Here is a 15179-nt window from a genome sequence, read left to right as displayed (position 1 = left end):
AAAACAAAAAGACTTTGTTTTAGCATGTTAAAAGTATTTAGGTTGGTATATAATTAAATTCTACTGTATTGGTATAAGTTTTTTTTGCTGTTGTTTCTTGCTTTTTACAATTTTCGACTAAATACCTCTAAATTAAGCAGGGTTGCTTAGATCGTATTTTAAACTAAACTTCGGAGGTTGGAATGCCCCCCCCACCTAAAATGTACTAGAAAAATCGATTTTATAGCGAGATTTTAGAATGCTTAGCCGAAAAAAGGTGAAAAACAAAACAAATAGTCAATAAATAATTGTTAACAAAGGCAATAAATGCTACTTTTTTTACTTACATGAATGAGTTTATTTTATGTTTTAAAGTATTTTCAATCGCTTTTCTTTATTTTTTAAATCTAAAATTGCGGGTGTGTGGGTGCGAAATATCTCCAGCTTTTCTAGAATTCCCAGGTAGATTGCAAACGAAATCTCCAGATCTAGCAGGAAAACCGCTAAATTAGAAACACTGGTCACGTGACATGAAGCGGTAATAAATAATTGTCCCTAAATAAAAAAAATGGCCTATCGGTACAAAGAAAACCACCTATTTATCATAGAAAAATTAAGTATAATGTTATAATTAAAAAGAAATATATAAAAACACACATGGAAATAGTAAACATATTATACCAAAACGTGGAAGCCATCCGTCCAGTGGTTTTTAGACCATTAATTGCGAACAAACCAAGAGTTACATATATAATTATAAAACTCAAATTACTTTTTAACGATTATGTAACCCACTTTCCGGTTTACGACACTCGATTGCGCATGCGCGCATGACCTGTGCACTGAAATATTTACGTTATTATTTCGAAATTATATATTTTACATGGGAAGAGCGGTGTTTAAAATAACTTAAACGTAATACAGAAATGAACGATGTAAAAAAACCGATATATCAACATTTAAATTTAACTATATTATTATAGTTAAATTTAAATTTTGATATATCGGATTTTTACATCGTTAATTTCTGTATTACGTTTAAGTTATTTTAAACACCGCTCTTCCCATGTAAAATATTATGGTATCTGTTCAGTGCACATTTACCTATAAGTATGGCCAGCCACTTATAATTAATTTTTTTCAAAAATAACCAATATTAATAAACAGAACGACTCAAAGAAATCTATTAATATTCTTTTTTCATTCTAATATACTTTCATAGAAATGTTTCTATTATGTCAAATAAAATATTTTCTTTACGTCACAAGTGTCACGCCCATACATGAATTCCATAGCTAATATATCATACTAACCCAACGGGTCACGGGTAGTCTAGAATATATTAGATATTAAGAGTATATATATATATATATATATATATATATATATATATAAATATATATATAAATATAAATATATATATATATAAATATATATATAAATATATATATATATAAATATATATATATATAAATATATATATAATATAAATATATAACTACTTCATTTTCTCACATAAAATTAATATACGAAAGTATAGATTTATGCGTAAACTTTAAGTATTTACTTCCAAAGTGCTCAATACGTAGGTAGAGCTAGTTAGTAATTTATAAAATATATATGGCGATTAAGCTACACTGAATATTCTGCGTTTCATACACTATAGAATTCGTCAGGTTATGCGCGAATTCTGTGGTTGTGCATGTATATGTGTACACATATGTATATTTATATATAAAAAAATGGAGGAAAATGTCTACCTTAAACAACTAACCTTGTTCTAAAACAGATCCTTTGTTCGATAAAATGCATGCCCATTGGCTGATAGGAAGGGGCGCGGTGGATACTAGAAAGCTGATTGGCTAACAAAAATCCTCAGCATATATAAAAACAAGAAACAACCACAGAATTCGCGCATAAGCCTGACGAATCCTATAGTGGATGAAACACAGAATATATAAATATATATATATATATATATATATATATATATAAATATATATATAAATATATATATATAAATATATATATATATAAATATATATATATATATACATATATATAAACATATGTATGTATATATATATATATACATATATATATATATATATATATATATATACATATATATATATATATATATATATATATATATATATATATATATACCCGTTCACATACACTTTTCCATGATAAAGCTAGAACCCAGAATTAGATGGAACCGAGCAATTTCATCATCGAAACACACTTTTGGTCTGGCATTTTCCGTTGTCGATGCAATTGCTCGATTTCATCTAATTTTGGGCTCTAGCTTAACCATGGAAAAGTGTATGTGCATGGGTATTTATATATATATATATTTATATATATATATATATATATATATATATATGCATATCTTCTATAACATGAAGCTTAACTTCTGTGTGTGTCTGGTCACGAATAGTCTCCTATATAGTTGACTATTATAGAAAACTGATCACATATAAGAAGATGTATCGAGACACAGGAATGGGTATGTTTGATCTGGCATAATGATGATTCATTAAAATTTGGGGGGTATGCGTACGCGCCTCGTCCACAAAGTATGGAAATAAAAAATAAAAAAATTAAAAAAAACGTTTACAAGTGTTTTTGATATAGATGTACATAATAATGTTTTGATAAGTATGTTTTAACTTAATTAGGGATGGTATAATAAAATTGTGGGGTCTGCGTTCGCGCCTGCCCTCCATAGAATGGAAATAGGCACACATTTTAATAAAGACTTTTCATATCTATCTGCGTAACCTTGATAATCATGTTTCAGTTTGAAGAAATATGATATAATAAAATTATGGGGTGTTCATTCGCGCCTGACCTCCATAAAATGGAAATATGTCACAAAGTTTAACAGGGTTTTTTTAATATAGATCCACAGAATATTGTGATAAGTGTTTCAGTGTGAACAGGTATGGTATAATAAGTTAATGGGTTTATCTATTTTATTTTTACTTTCATCATATTTTGCTTTGGTTTTGATACCCCCAAATTCGATGCTATCTCTTTACAACCCTTCCTTTTGATAATCTATCATACTTTCATAAATCCGAGTCCATTTTCCGTAGGCTGTTTGCGAACCCAGTCAACGCCGTGTACTTTTGCTACTATATATATATATATATATATATATATATATATATATATATATATATATATGAAACACTTTGGTTTTAGAATTTAAAACATGACACTTAAAAACTAGACGCGTGTTAAGTATTAAGACGTGGCGATGCATATTTGAAAACATAGGTGTACACACACGCACATTCTAGACGGAGCTAACCTACACTTTTGGTCCATAAAAAATGACCGGAATTGTAAAAAAAAAACAAAACAAAAAAAAAAAACGGAAAAAAAGAAGTGTTTACATTCCAAAGTCAGAAGATATGAATTGCCCAGTGCACAATTAAAAAGAAAATAATCTAATTCTTGATATTTACAATTACAGGATTGTCGATATGTTACTATATAAGAGAAAAATAAACAACTGAGAACAGGAGAGAGCAAACATAGCGGCGATCGTGATTTTACATCTTTACACCTCTTACTCGGTGAGCCATACACCAACTTACCCATTACAACTAACGCTTCTCTCTTTCTTTGACAATTAACTAGAAAATACGTTTCTATGTTGATTTTGAAAATACCGACAAAAGAATTAGCAGTGTGTATATATTGTATAAATTATATATAAATTCAACACCACACCAAAAATGCAGAATTTTTTAATTTTAAATCGTGATGAAATAGGGAGTAGGGGTGAGGGATAAAGAAAGAGGGGGAGAATACGATGCCATATTGTCCAGATGTAGTAGCGGGTAGATATTATTATTTTAACTAGGCGGTTGTTTATTGTCTGCAGTTTTCGCTTTGGTCTGATGTAATATTATAGCCACATCGCTGGTACTTCCTTATCTTAGGTATTTATGGTTGGTTTTTATTTCAGGTGGCGACTTAATTATCTGGACAAATTAAAATATCATATCTAAGCGGTTTTTACGACTTGGAAAAGACCCCCTCCCTCCCCGCCAATATTAGTAAAATAAAACTAGGTACAGTTCGTTAGGAAACCATATTCTGTAAATCCCTACAAATATACTTCATACTTAGTTGGCTATTGATCTTATCTCTTAATAATAAAACATTAGAGTCAAAGATTAAACTACTAAAGAAACTAGTCTAGCACTTAAAAGTGAACTAAAACATTAAAGATTACACATTATGGATTCAGTGTCTAACTTATCTCATGAGATAGATAATTGCAAAGTTAAATAAAAGATACAAATTCATTAAGTAGCTGTGTTAGTTATTTTAAAGCGTTTAGTACCGAGGGTTGATAACCGCGTTCAGTCTCAAATGACAATGGATATCCCCTGTAAGGGTTGCTGCGGGTGTAATTGTGAGGCAAGCGTTGCGTTATCGCCTACAGCACCTCTCCATTCAACGAAAGATTCAGAACGACTGAAAACTAATCCGCACACAGAACCTAGAATTTCCAAATGGTCACCAACTTTAGTACTGATCAGGCTGAACGTTGCTTAACTTCCGTAATCCAACGTGAACCGGTGTGTCAACGTAAGTTATGCCATATATACTGAGAGTTGAACGTTAATAATAATGTTTGAGTTTCAGGATTAAACTAATGTGTTTCGGATGGAGAGAAACGATATAAGTTTTTCGTTACTACAAAGTTCTCAGTCTATTTAACATAATGGTTAAAGTTTGTTAATGGGTTCAATACACGCTACTTTACTTTACACTTTACATGTGAAGATGAGAATCAGGGCTAACTTTTGTAAACTAGGAAAGAATGTGTGAAATGATTCCCTGCACCTCCGCGTATAACATAATAAAAGAAAGCTTTCGCGCCATCCACAAATATTGCCGATCACATTTTTACTTTCTAAGAAGTAAAATCAATGAAATTAAACCTTAATGATTGAAATTAAATAACATTATACTTTTCTACTTATTTAAATTTGTCATACACTTGCAAGATTTCCCGGCGTTACCCAGGATAAAATGTAACATACTCCGTTTTTTTTACTCACGTTCACTTCTAACAATGCATATCGCCTCTTGGGCGTAAGGGTCTACTATTAAAAGTTCATACTTAGGAAAGATGAGCAAGATGTTCGTTTACGTTATATGTAACTTCTGCATATCAATGCAGACAGAGAAGCAGGTAACAGTAAGGGAATTTCAAAGTCTAGCTGCTCGAGAGAGAGAGGGAGAGAGAGAGAGAGAACTATTAGAGTAGAAGACTGAAAACGGGTGTGATTTTGCTGTTTAGCAAATTTTACGGGCGCATGCATATACATCAAGATGGCACAAGTGCAATGGATTCACATCACATCCCATTAAAATACTTGTTAACCAGCACAGGGATGCAACATTGAGGCGATGGGACAGCGATTGGGACTTAGTTGACAAAATGGACCCTATTAGATTGAAAACTCCTTTTTGGACCTTATCAAAGAAGAAGAGACTAGATGTAGATAGAGAAGCCTATATATGGCAACAATACTCCATTCATGGGCGAATGGTGGCTTTGTAGACATACAGAATACTCTCACGTAGTTTTCTAGCACAATAGAGAAAACCAATCCTCTTTGCAGCAGCCTCTACAATGTGCTCACTGTATTTGTTCTAGTTCATATTGCTTGTGAATGATAAGCCGATGAGTTTGAAAGAATAATAAATAAGGATAACAATGGTTTGAAAGGCTTCTTATAATTGTTACAGAAAAGCAGCTTAGTCTTACTAGCATTACATGTTATCATCCATTTACGGCTCTATTCAACTACGGTCTGGAGAACATTTTCTAAGGATTCTGCCATTATCTTAAATTTGTGTACACCTGTTCTTCTCTCATGCATGTTATAGAGTATCATCGGCAAATGTACTCATCTCGGACACAATAGTGCCAGCGAAGGCGTTAATAAATATCATGAATCATAGTGGTTTAAGGGTCGACCGCTAGTGCACACCCGCATTAAGGTTATGCTGTTTGGGCGTACGTCCATAAATTACAAGCTGTATTGCCAAGTTTTCTAAGAAGGATCTATTTATGTTTAGTATACGTCCACTTATACCGTATGCTTTAATTTTCATTGGCAGCCATTTGTGCCAAACTTTGTCCAAAGCTTTAGATATATCAAGGGTAACAGCCCTGGCTTCGCTCACCTTATCCAGTGCATGGTACATGCGTTCAGAGATGACTATTGAAATACTGTTTGTCAGAGAGAAGATTAGCTTTAGCGAGGTGGTGGACTAGTGCTTGATTGGTTAAGGTCACAAAGAGTTTAGCGAAGAGGAGCAGATTGATAGGGCGATAATTGAGAGGGTTATTTTTTTCACTAGAATTCTTGTACAGCTCCTATCTATTAGGGAAGCATGATTAAGCCAGGCATTTGCAGAGTTTGGAAAGTATGGGGGCTAGTTCAGCTGAGCATTTCTTAGTTTGTATAGAAGGAATGAGATTAGATCCACACGCCTTGAAAATAAGTTTTTTTTTATATATCGCGGACAATCCAGTGACAAGGAGAAGTGCTAGATGACTGAAAACAATGCCGGGATAAATGGAGAGCATGTACACCACTCAGAATTCCTAAATGGTCACCCATTTTATACTGACTAGGCTCAACGTTGCTTTACTTCGGTGATCTAATGAGAACCGGTGTTCCACGCGAATTACGCCGTATATAAATTCCTTTTAGTGCAAAATCATAAAAAGTATAAACCGACCAATCAGCTGAAGAAATCTACTTGAATTCTGAATTAAAATTTGATATCTTTTTCTAAGTTTGAAATTTTGCATATCCAGGGCAACGCTGATAAAGAAATTTTAAGGGTGTGGATTTTTGTTTTGTAGTTTGACAGTTTTAGCTGCACATATGCACATACACCTGCATTTTATGGAATAGAGAATTATATATATATATATATATATATATATATATATATATATATATATATATATATTAACTAGCATTTCAGCTCGGCGTTGCCCGGGCATTTGGAGTTGTATGCTGAGAAAAAAAGCGGTCAATTTTTTAAATTTTGACCCCTATTATGTTCCCTTAAAATTTATTGTTTTGGGCGCAAATCAAGTTATTAAGTTAGATCCATGTCCAACGAACCTATATCTAAAATTTCAAGTGTTTAGACCAAAAATTGTCGGAGGAGTTTGGTAGATTTCTCAAAGATTAAATCGTTGAACTTTGACCCCCTAACAGCCAAATTTCTGTCTGAAAACCGATTACATAGATTTTCCCAAATATCAGTACCCCGTGTATCAAATTTCGAGTCTGTAGACTAAAAATTGACAGAGTTATTGCGTAGGGAAATGTACACACACAGACACACACACAGACAGACACTTTCACTTTTATAGATATACAGATTGGTATTCATTATTAATTTATTTATTGCAGACTATTATTCTTATTTTGATAAGTTTTTGTTTCACGACGTTTCGGTCAACTATTCCTCTGACCTTTGTTAGGTGGTAATTGCGACGGGATAGGAACTCCAAATCCTAACTGCATGCTCTTGCCATCCATAGTTGTCGCCTCACCACGATTTGGCCAAATAAGCTTCTGGCCGGCTTTGGGTAGGATTTATTTATTTTTAATCAAGGTTTTATTGGTTTGGTTCTTTCAAGTAAAAGAAAGGAATAATTTAATCCAGCATCCTGCATTCAGGTGTGCTCGTCATTTTGCTGTGTTTCCATTCATTTATCGCTGCCTCAAAATAGAACTGTTGTGCGTTGTCCCTTATTATTTTCTCCTCGTAGCTTTGTTAATTATTTTCATCGTTGCGTTATTGCGCGTATAAGATCTTCGTTATGTTGTGATACGAAGAATTAAAATAAAGTAGATACTTGGCAAAGAAATATTGAAAAAGTATTAAGCAATCAAATACAGTTTACACTTCTTCATATCGGTGGAAAAATAGTGATGTTAACCTATGTAACTATTCGTGTAATAAGTAGATATTTACAGGGTGGAACGATAAAATTATCGCTATAGAAAGACGATATGATTCCATTTCCGCTTGATAAAAACCGGGTTTCTTTTTGTTGCAGAACATCTATCTGTTAGAGAGTTATGTACAAATCCTAAAAACGATCGGAACCTTCTATCATGTCTAAAAGTGACATGATGTTTAACGAGCGAGATCGGAGATGCGCCGCTGTACAACTCATGCTCTAACGATCCGAGTTATGAAAAACGAAACCTTTGTCAACACTCTCAAAATACATCGCTACACTGTCACGAATGACACAGACGTGCCCAGGCTGATGAAAATAAATTACCGGCCACGATTATTGCCTTTAGTGTGGTTTCAAGTGAAGGCCAAATCCTGCCACCTCACATTTTCGAAAACGGCTTAAAAATCCACACCAATTACTTTTTATCATACTAGCAAGATGCTCGGTGTTTCCTGCTCCTTAACGCTTAAATATAAAGATTTCGTATTTATTGTTATAAAACAAACTCCATACTAGTACTCAATATATAGGAATGATGCCAAAAACTTAAAAACTATGACTTGAGTGCCACCGAAACTAAAACATTTATCACTCACATAGTTATCGATCGATATATCGTCATGGTTAAAAATGAACCGACGTTAACGTATAAATATATATTTGCGCATGCGTATAAGAGCACTGTACGTTGACCTATGCTCGCCAAGTTTCATTTTAAAAGAAACAACGACAGTTCAAAAATGCAAAATTGCGTCTTGGAGAAGACGCATGTTGAAAAATATAATGGAGACAGACAGACACACATGCACATAGATATAGTGAGTTCATATATATATATATATATATATATATATATATATATATATATATATATATATATATATATGTCTACCTGTTTGCGCTTAAAGATTGAGATTAAAAATGTTCAAAATAAAGAGTGATTTTGTCTTTATTGTCTTAGGAAAACAGCTTTTTTAAAGTGATGAATAAAAAAAAAAAAAAATCTCGTGAAGCCTCCAGATCACCACTGCAAGCACTAATAAAAATTAAGGAGACCCTATTAAAAGCGCTACTATATTCAAAGCTTGTACTTCCCTTCTCTTGAAGAGAAAATATTTTCAAGTAAGGCCGAAAAAAATAAATCGTCAAAATCATCAGGAGCGCTACTAAAAGTTGAAAATGTGGTTATAAATATAATTATAGTTATATAATAGACATTTATATTATAATCATTTTTTTTTAAAACCCAACGGCGTTAAATTACATTTATTTGTATGGAAAACACGTTAAAATAAGTTAAAACAAGAATATTATTAACTTTGTGTATGCTTTGATTAGCAGCAATGGCTTTTAATATCGGAACTAACATAGCGCGGCCAGAAAATAGGTAAGCAGACGAATTATTTGAAACCGGAAGTTACAAACTGGATGGACGGTTTTAACAAGCAAACTGATATGAGTTATATACAGATTTTATACAACAATGCGGCCTCAACAGATCATATTCCGTAACAGACTATATCATTACAAATATGCATCTCTCATTAAACAAATGATACATTCACCTTGTATATGGGACGATGTACGACCATAATGTAACTCATTACTAATTCTTAAGTAAACGTTTACACTTAACTTCATAAACTACATCCGAGTAACAAATAGCCTTCGTCCTCAGAATCGAAGCGAACTAATAAGTTATTTTACAAACGAAGCAACAGTGGAAGTAATTTCGGGGGAACGCTACCATGAACGCAGTACAATTACGAAAAAGAAAGAAATGAATTGAATTCGGAATAAACCATTGATTACATATAACTGACAAAAAAAGAAGCACACACTAGTCATTTGGTGCAACATTTGCTGGAATTCCTTTGTTCTTTTTTATTCTTGACTCGGCCTGATTAATCGCTTCGATACGAAATCCAATTATGTATCTTCTGCCTTCCTCCGACCGCGTCCTATTCTCCCGACATCCTCGTCTTTTCTTGACGCTAATATACACCGAACTTAATCAAGCCTGTCTTTTTCGTTACACTGTCTTGGGCGTATCTACTAATGCGGCTGGGGACGGCTAGACGCGCCATGAAATTAATATATCTAAATGCAGGCGATTTATCTGTTTTAGCGATGAAATAAAAAAAAAAAGTGGCTTGTCTCTTAACGACACCAGAAGATGGCGTCCATATTGAATCACACACACACACACACACACACACACACACACACACACACACACACACACACACATATATATATATCATATCTGTTTGTGTATTTGGGTCCTCATGGCGGACATAAATATCAGGTTTTTTATTGTGTTGTCTCATTCATAGGCGAGCCATTTCAATAAATAAGAGGATTTTGCAATAAAATCACCAATTCTAAAGCCAGCAATAATGTTGATTTATTTCATAATATTATCTCCATTCTTTAAAACACAAGCATTTGTATTTTTCGGCAAAATTATTTGAACTTACGATGCTCCGTTACATAATCGTCGTGTCCTTCATGGTACCCAAATCGAAAGGTGTTTCAGCATAAAAGTATACACCGTAAACAGCAAAGTTTTAAATATATATATATATATACATATATATATGTATATATATATATATATATATATATATATATATATATATATATATATATATATATAAACTGAGGTGCTGTCCGAGTGCGTCTTTGAATACTTTTTATGAGGATTGTCCAGCTATGTCTGTATTTAAAGACATAAAGTAACTTCAATAACTCATGCCCTTCATCGAAATTGATAGGTTGGCTGCATTGTCCTAACAGTGCAGACTGACGTTAAAGTGCTTACTTAGGTGTGCATGTCGAATTGCTTGACAATCGGAACACTCATATTCCACACTAAATGTTCCAGGAAAAATATTACGCACATGTGTAAGTGGATAACAAATAAACACATATTTATTCTTACATTTATTCTTACATTATATATATATATATATATATATATATATATATATATATATATATATATATATATATATATAATACAAACATCATATATATATGTATATAAACTGTATATATATATATATATATATATATATTATAAGATAAAATTAAAAGCCAAGAACAATGCGAGATTTTTTTTGTATGTAGAGTAAAATTAAATGCAAACAAAAGAAATAAATTTCTTTTTTTTTTGTTGTTTGTTTTTTCTTTTTCCCACAAATTTTAACTCTAAACAACAGTAATTTTTTTTTTCTGTTTTATTCAATGGTGTTGTAAATCTCAATATATTTCAGACTTATTAGTCCATTTTCAAGAGAAGACAGCGGAAGAGTGTTCAAAATTGGAAAAGTAGCCGCAGAGTTTGCCACGTGATACCGCGAAATATAGAACAAAAAATGACGTTAGGAGAACGTTAAAATAAATCAGTTGATGTTTGAAATACTTGTTGCGTTTGTGAATCAAGGGAGATGACTATTCAAGCAAGGTTTTTTTTTTTTTTTTAATTATTGTTTTTCTTATGTTTTAAACTTATATTATAAAAGCAATGGCAATAATACCGGATAGACTGGAGCCCATGGGTAGTCCAGATACTTGTTTGAACGTGTTTTGTAGGAAAGTAAAGTAAGTGTTGTCTACTATAATACGGAGGAGTTGTAAGAGATCTCCTGGAGTAATTCCGAAGCATTGTGGGATTTTAGATGCTATAATGTCTGCCATGAGATTGATGGCTGGATGTGCAGGAATGGAGGTGTATAAAGAAACGACGTCTAGGCTAAATGGGTATCTGTATAGTTTGAGTAGATGGTGTGGTAGATCGTTGAGTCTGTTAATTACTTGGTTGGAACTACTAACATGGGCTGGGAAGGTAGAGAGTAGAGGTTTAAGTAGGCGGGATATTAACCAAGAGATTTTATAAAGGGGACCGTTAACGCTTGAAACAATGGGTCTGATCTGTGTGTGTGTGCTATTTTTGTGGGTTTTAATAAGGTGATAAAAGGTAGGTAATTTGCTGTATTTAGTAATAAAATTTAGTCTGTGTTGTTTTGGGAGATTTCTTTTAAAACAAATTTGAGACCATGTCTTGTTAATGTTGTTCTCAATACGAGCAGCAGTGATATTATGTGCTGGGGTGTAACGGTCGGTATTGGAAAGATGCTCTATAGCAAGGTTGTTATAAGATTCCTGTGATATAACGCAAAATTCTCTGCCCTTATCAGAGGGTAAGTAAACTAAATCTTTGTCTTTAAGGGATTTAAGGGTGAGGTATTGGTTCCTGGTAAGATTGGGGGTAATATGGTGTTGTTCGCGTTCAAGTTATTAAAACCCACAAAAATAGCACACACACAGATCAGACCCATTGTTTCAAGCGTTAACGGTCCCCTTTATAAAATCTCTTGGTTAATATCCCGCCTACTTAAACCTCTACTCTCTACCTTCCCAGCCCATGTTAGTAGTTCCAACCAAGTAATTAACAGACTCAACGATCTACCACACCATCTACTCAAACTATACAGATACCCATTTAGCCTAGACGTCGTTTCTTTATACACCTCCATTCCTGCACATCCAGCCATCAATCTCATGGCAGACATTATAGCATCTAAAAACCCACAATGCTTCGGAATTACTCCAGGAGATCTCTTACAACTCCTCCGTATTATAGTAGACAACACTTACTTTACTTTCCTACAAAACACGTTCAAACAAGTATCTGGACTACCCATGGGCTCCAGTCTATCCGGTATTCTTGCCATTGCTTATATGGACAAACTCGAAAGACACACCCTTAGTACCTGCTATTCTTATCTCCTTTTTACTAGATATATCGATGACATTTTAATTATCACATACTCCCGCGAAGAAGCTATTAACATTTTCCACAAATTCAATAACGCCGACCCAAACTTAAAATTTACTATAGAACACCCAGACTCTTCGGAATCTCTTTCTCTACTTGATTTTAAAATACAAATAAAAAAAAATGGTGCCATATGCACTGAATTCTACAGAAAACCCGCCAGCAAACGCCTCTTCGTACATTTCAAATCTGCGCTACCTCTCAAGGACAAACTAAACTACGCACATGCCGAAATCTCACGCATACAAGACAAATGCACTAACATCTCCAACAAAAATACACACACTAACAATTTCCTACAGACCCTCTCACTAAACGGCTACCCTAATACGATCCTATCCTCACTTAAAAAGAAAAAACGCAACACCCGACCCTTCTCTAACAATTGTTTTCTAAAACTACCCTTCCTCAGTGACAAAATCTCATCTTCAATCCGAAAAGCCATCCGCAGCGAGGGGCTCAACATTCAACTCATCCACACTGGATCTACTTTAAGACAACAGCTCAACCGAAAACATCCATCGCATACACCTTCCCCTTGTTCACTCTCTAATTGCCCAATATCACACACAGGTTTATGCTTTAAGAACCACGTTGTTTACGACCTACAATGCGCTAAATGCAGTGCATCTTACATCGGAAGCACTACCAGATTGCTTCATCACCGCATTAAAGAGCACTTAAACACTACTGCTTCGTCGTTCTATAAACATATTCGCACTTGCATTAATTCAGAACCAGATTTTCACATCAACATTCTTGCTTCTTCAAGAAACGTAGGTCAACTTCGTATCCTCGAATCTTTAATTATTTCAAAAAATACTCCCACACTAAACAATAGACTGGAATTGAGCTCCGCTTTTATAATATAAGTTTAAAACATAAGAAAAACAATAATTAAAAAAAAAAAAAACCTTGCTTGAATAGTCATCTCCCTTTATTCACAAACGCAACAAGTATTTCAAACATCAACTGATTTATTTTAACGTTCTCCTAACGTCATTTTTTGTTCTATATTTCGCGGTATCACGTGGCAAACTCTGCGGCTACTTTTCCAATTTTGAACACTCTTCCGCTGTCTTCTCTTGAAAATTGACTAATAAGTCTGAAATATATTGAGATTTACAACACCATTGAATACAACAGAAAAAAAAAATTACTGTTGTTTAGAGTTAAAATTTGTGGGAAAAAGAAAAAACAAACAACAAAAAAAAAGAAATTTATTTCTTTTGTTTGCATTTAATTTTACTCTACATACAAAAAAAAAATCTCGCATTGTTCTTGGCTTTTAATTTTATCTTATAATTTTCTTCAACAATGCTTCAAGCAAACTACAACCTACTTATATATATATATATATATATATATATATATAATACAAACAACGTTACAAACGATAAAACGAACGTTACAAACAACAAAATATCTCCAACACAAAGCAACTCTCGATGCAAGCATAAAAACTGTTCCGTACCCAAATTGCCATCATATATACGATGGTGAAAACCAACGTAGTTTATGGAAAAGGCTCAATAAACATGAAAGATATATAAGAATTAGCAATTTCGGAATGTATTATTCTCTTATTCATTGCGGCATAATCATACTTTAACGACAGACAAGCAAAAATAGATGAATTTATTTAAGATAAACCGCGACAGAAACTTCTTGAATCAGTGCTTATTGCAAAGTTAACACAATTAAACAGCGTGGAGGTTTCTATAATTCATCGCCATGGATAAGTAAACTCATATTAAAAGAATATAATTTCATTTTAGACATAGATTAACTCTTTCACTCCATTGAAAACACGACTTATGAAAATTAATACGTATGATCAGCAAATAAATTACATATCAAAAATACACTCATTTCATTTCAGTTACATATCCAGATTTGAATTATAAGGCTTATTTATTCCAAAAAGAATATAAATTGCAGCAGGTCTTTTTTAAATATATTACCAGCTATACGACCTTAACAATATTACTCTCTTCACAAGGCTATCATCTTTTTTGAATGTTTAACGACGTTTCCGTTCTGAAATAGAACAAAGTCATCTTTTTCATAAATATATTTTCAAATATTGTACTGGTATTGAATTTTCTCCAATTTTCTGATCCAGAAAGAATGCTTACAATAAAGACGAAACGTTGATGTTTTAATAACTTGGTTTGTTTCTTTTTTCTCTGTATATCTAGTCGGAACACTATTTTCATTATTCTCACATATACAGTGCCGCCAAAAAGAAAGGCCATACTGCTCATTTTTTCAAAAACGCAGAATTTAAGTTAAATTGAATGTCACTGTTTAAACAAA

Source organism: Euprymna scolopes, chromosome 22, assembly GCF_053919585.1.
Source record: "Euprymna scolopes isolate OS-2025 chromosome 22, ASM5391958v1, whole genome shotgun sequence".
Taxonomy (NCBI): domain Eukaryota; kingdom Metazoa; phylum Mollusca; class Cephalopoda; order Sepiida; family Sepiolidae; genus Euprymna; species Euprymna scolopes.
Note: the sequence above shows the minus strand (reverse complement) of the source record.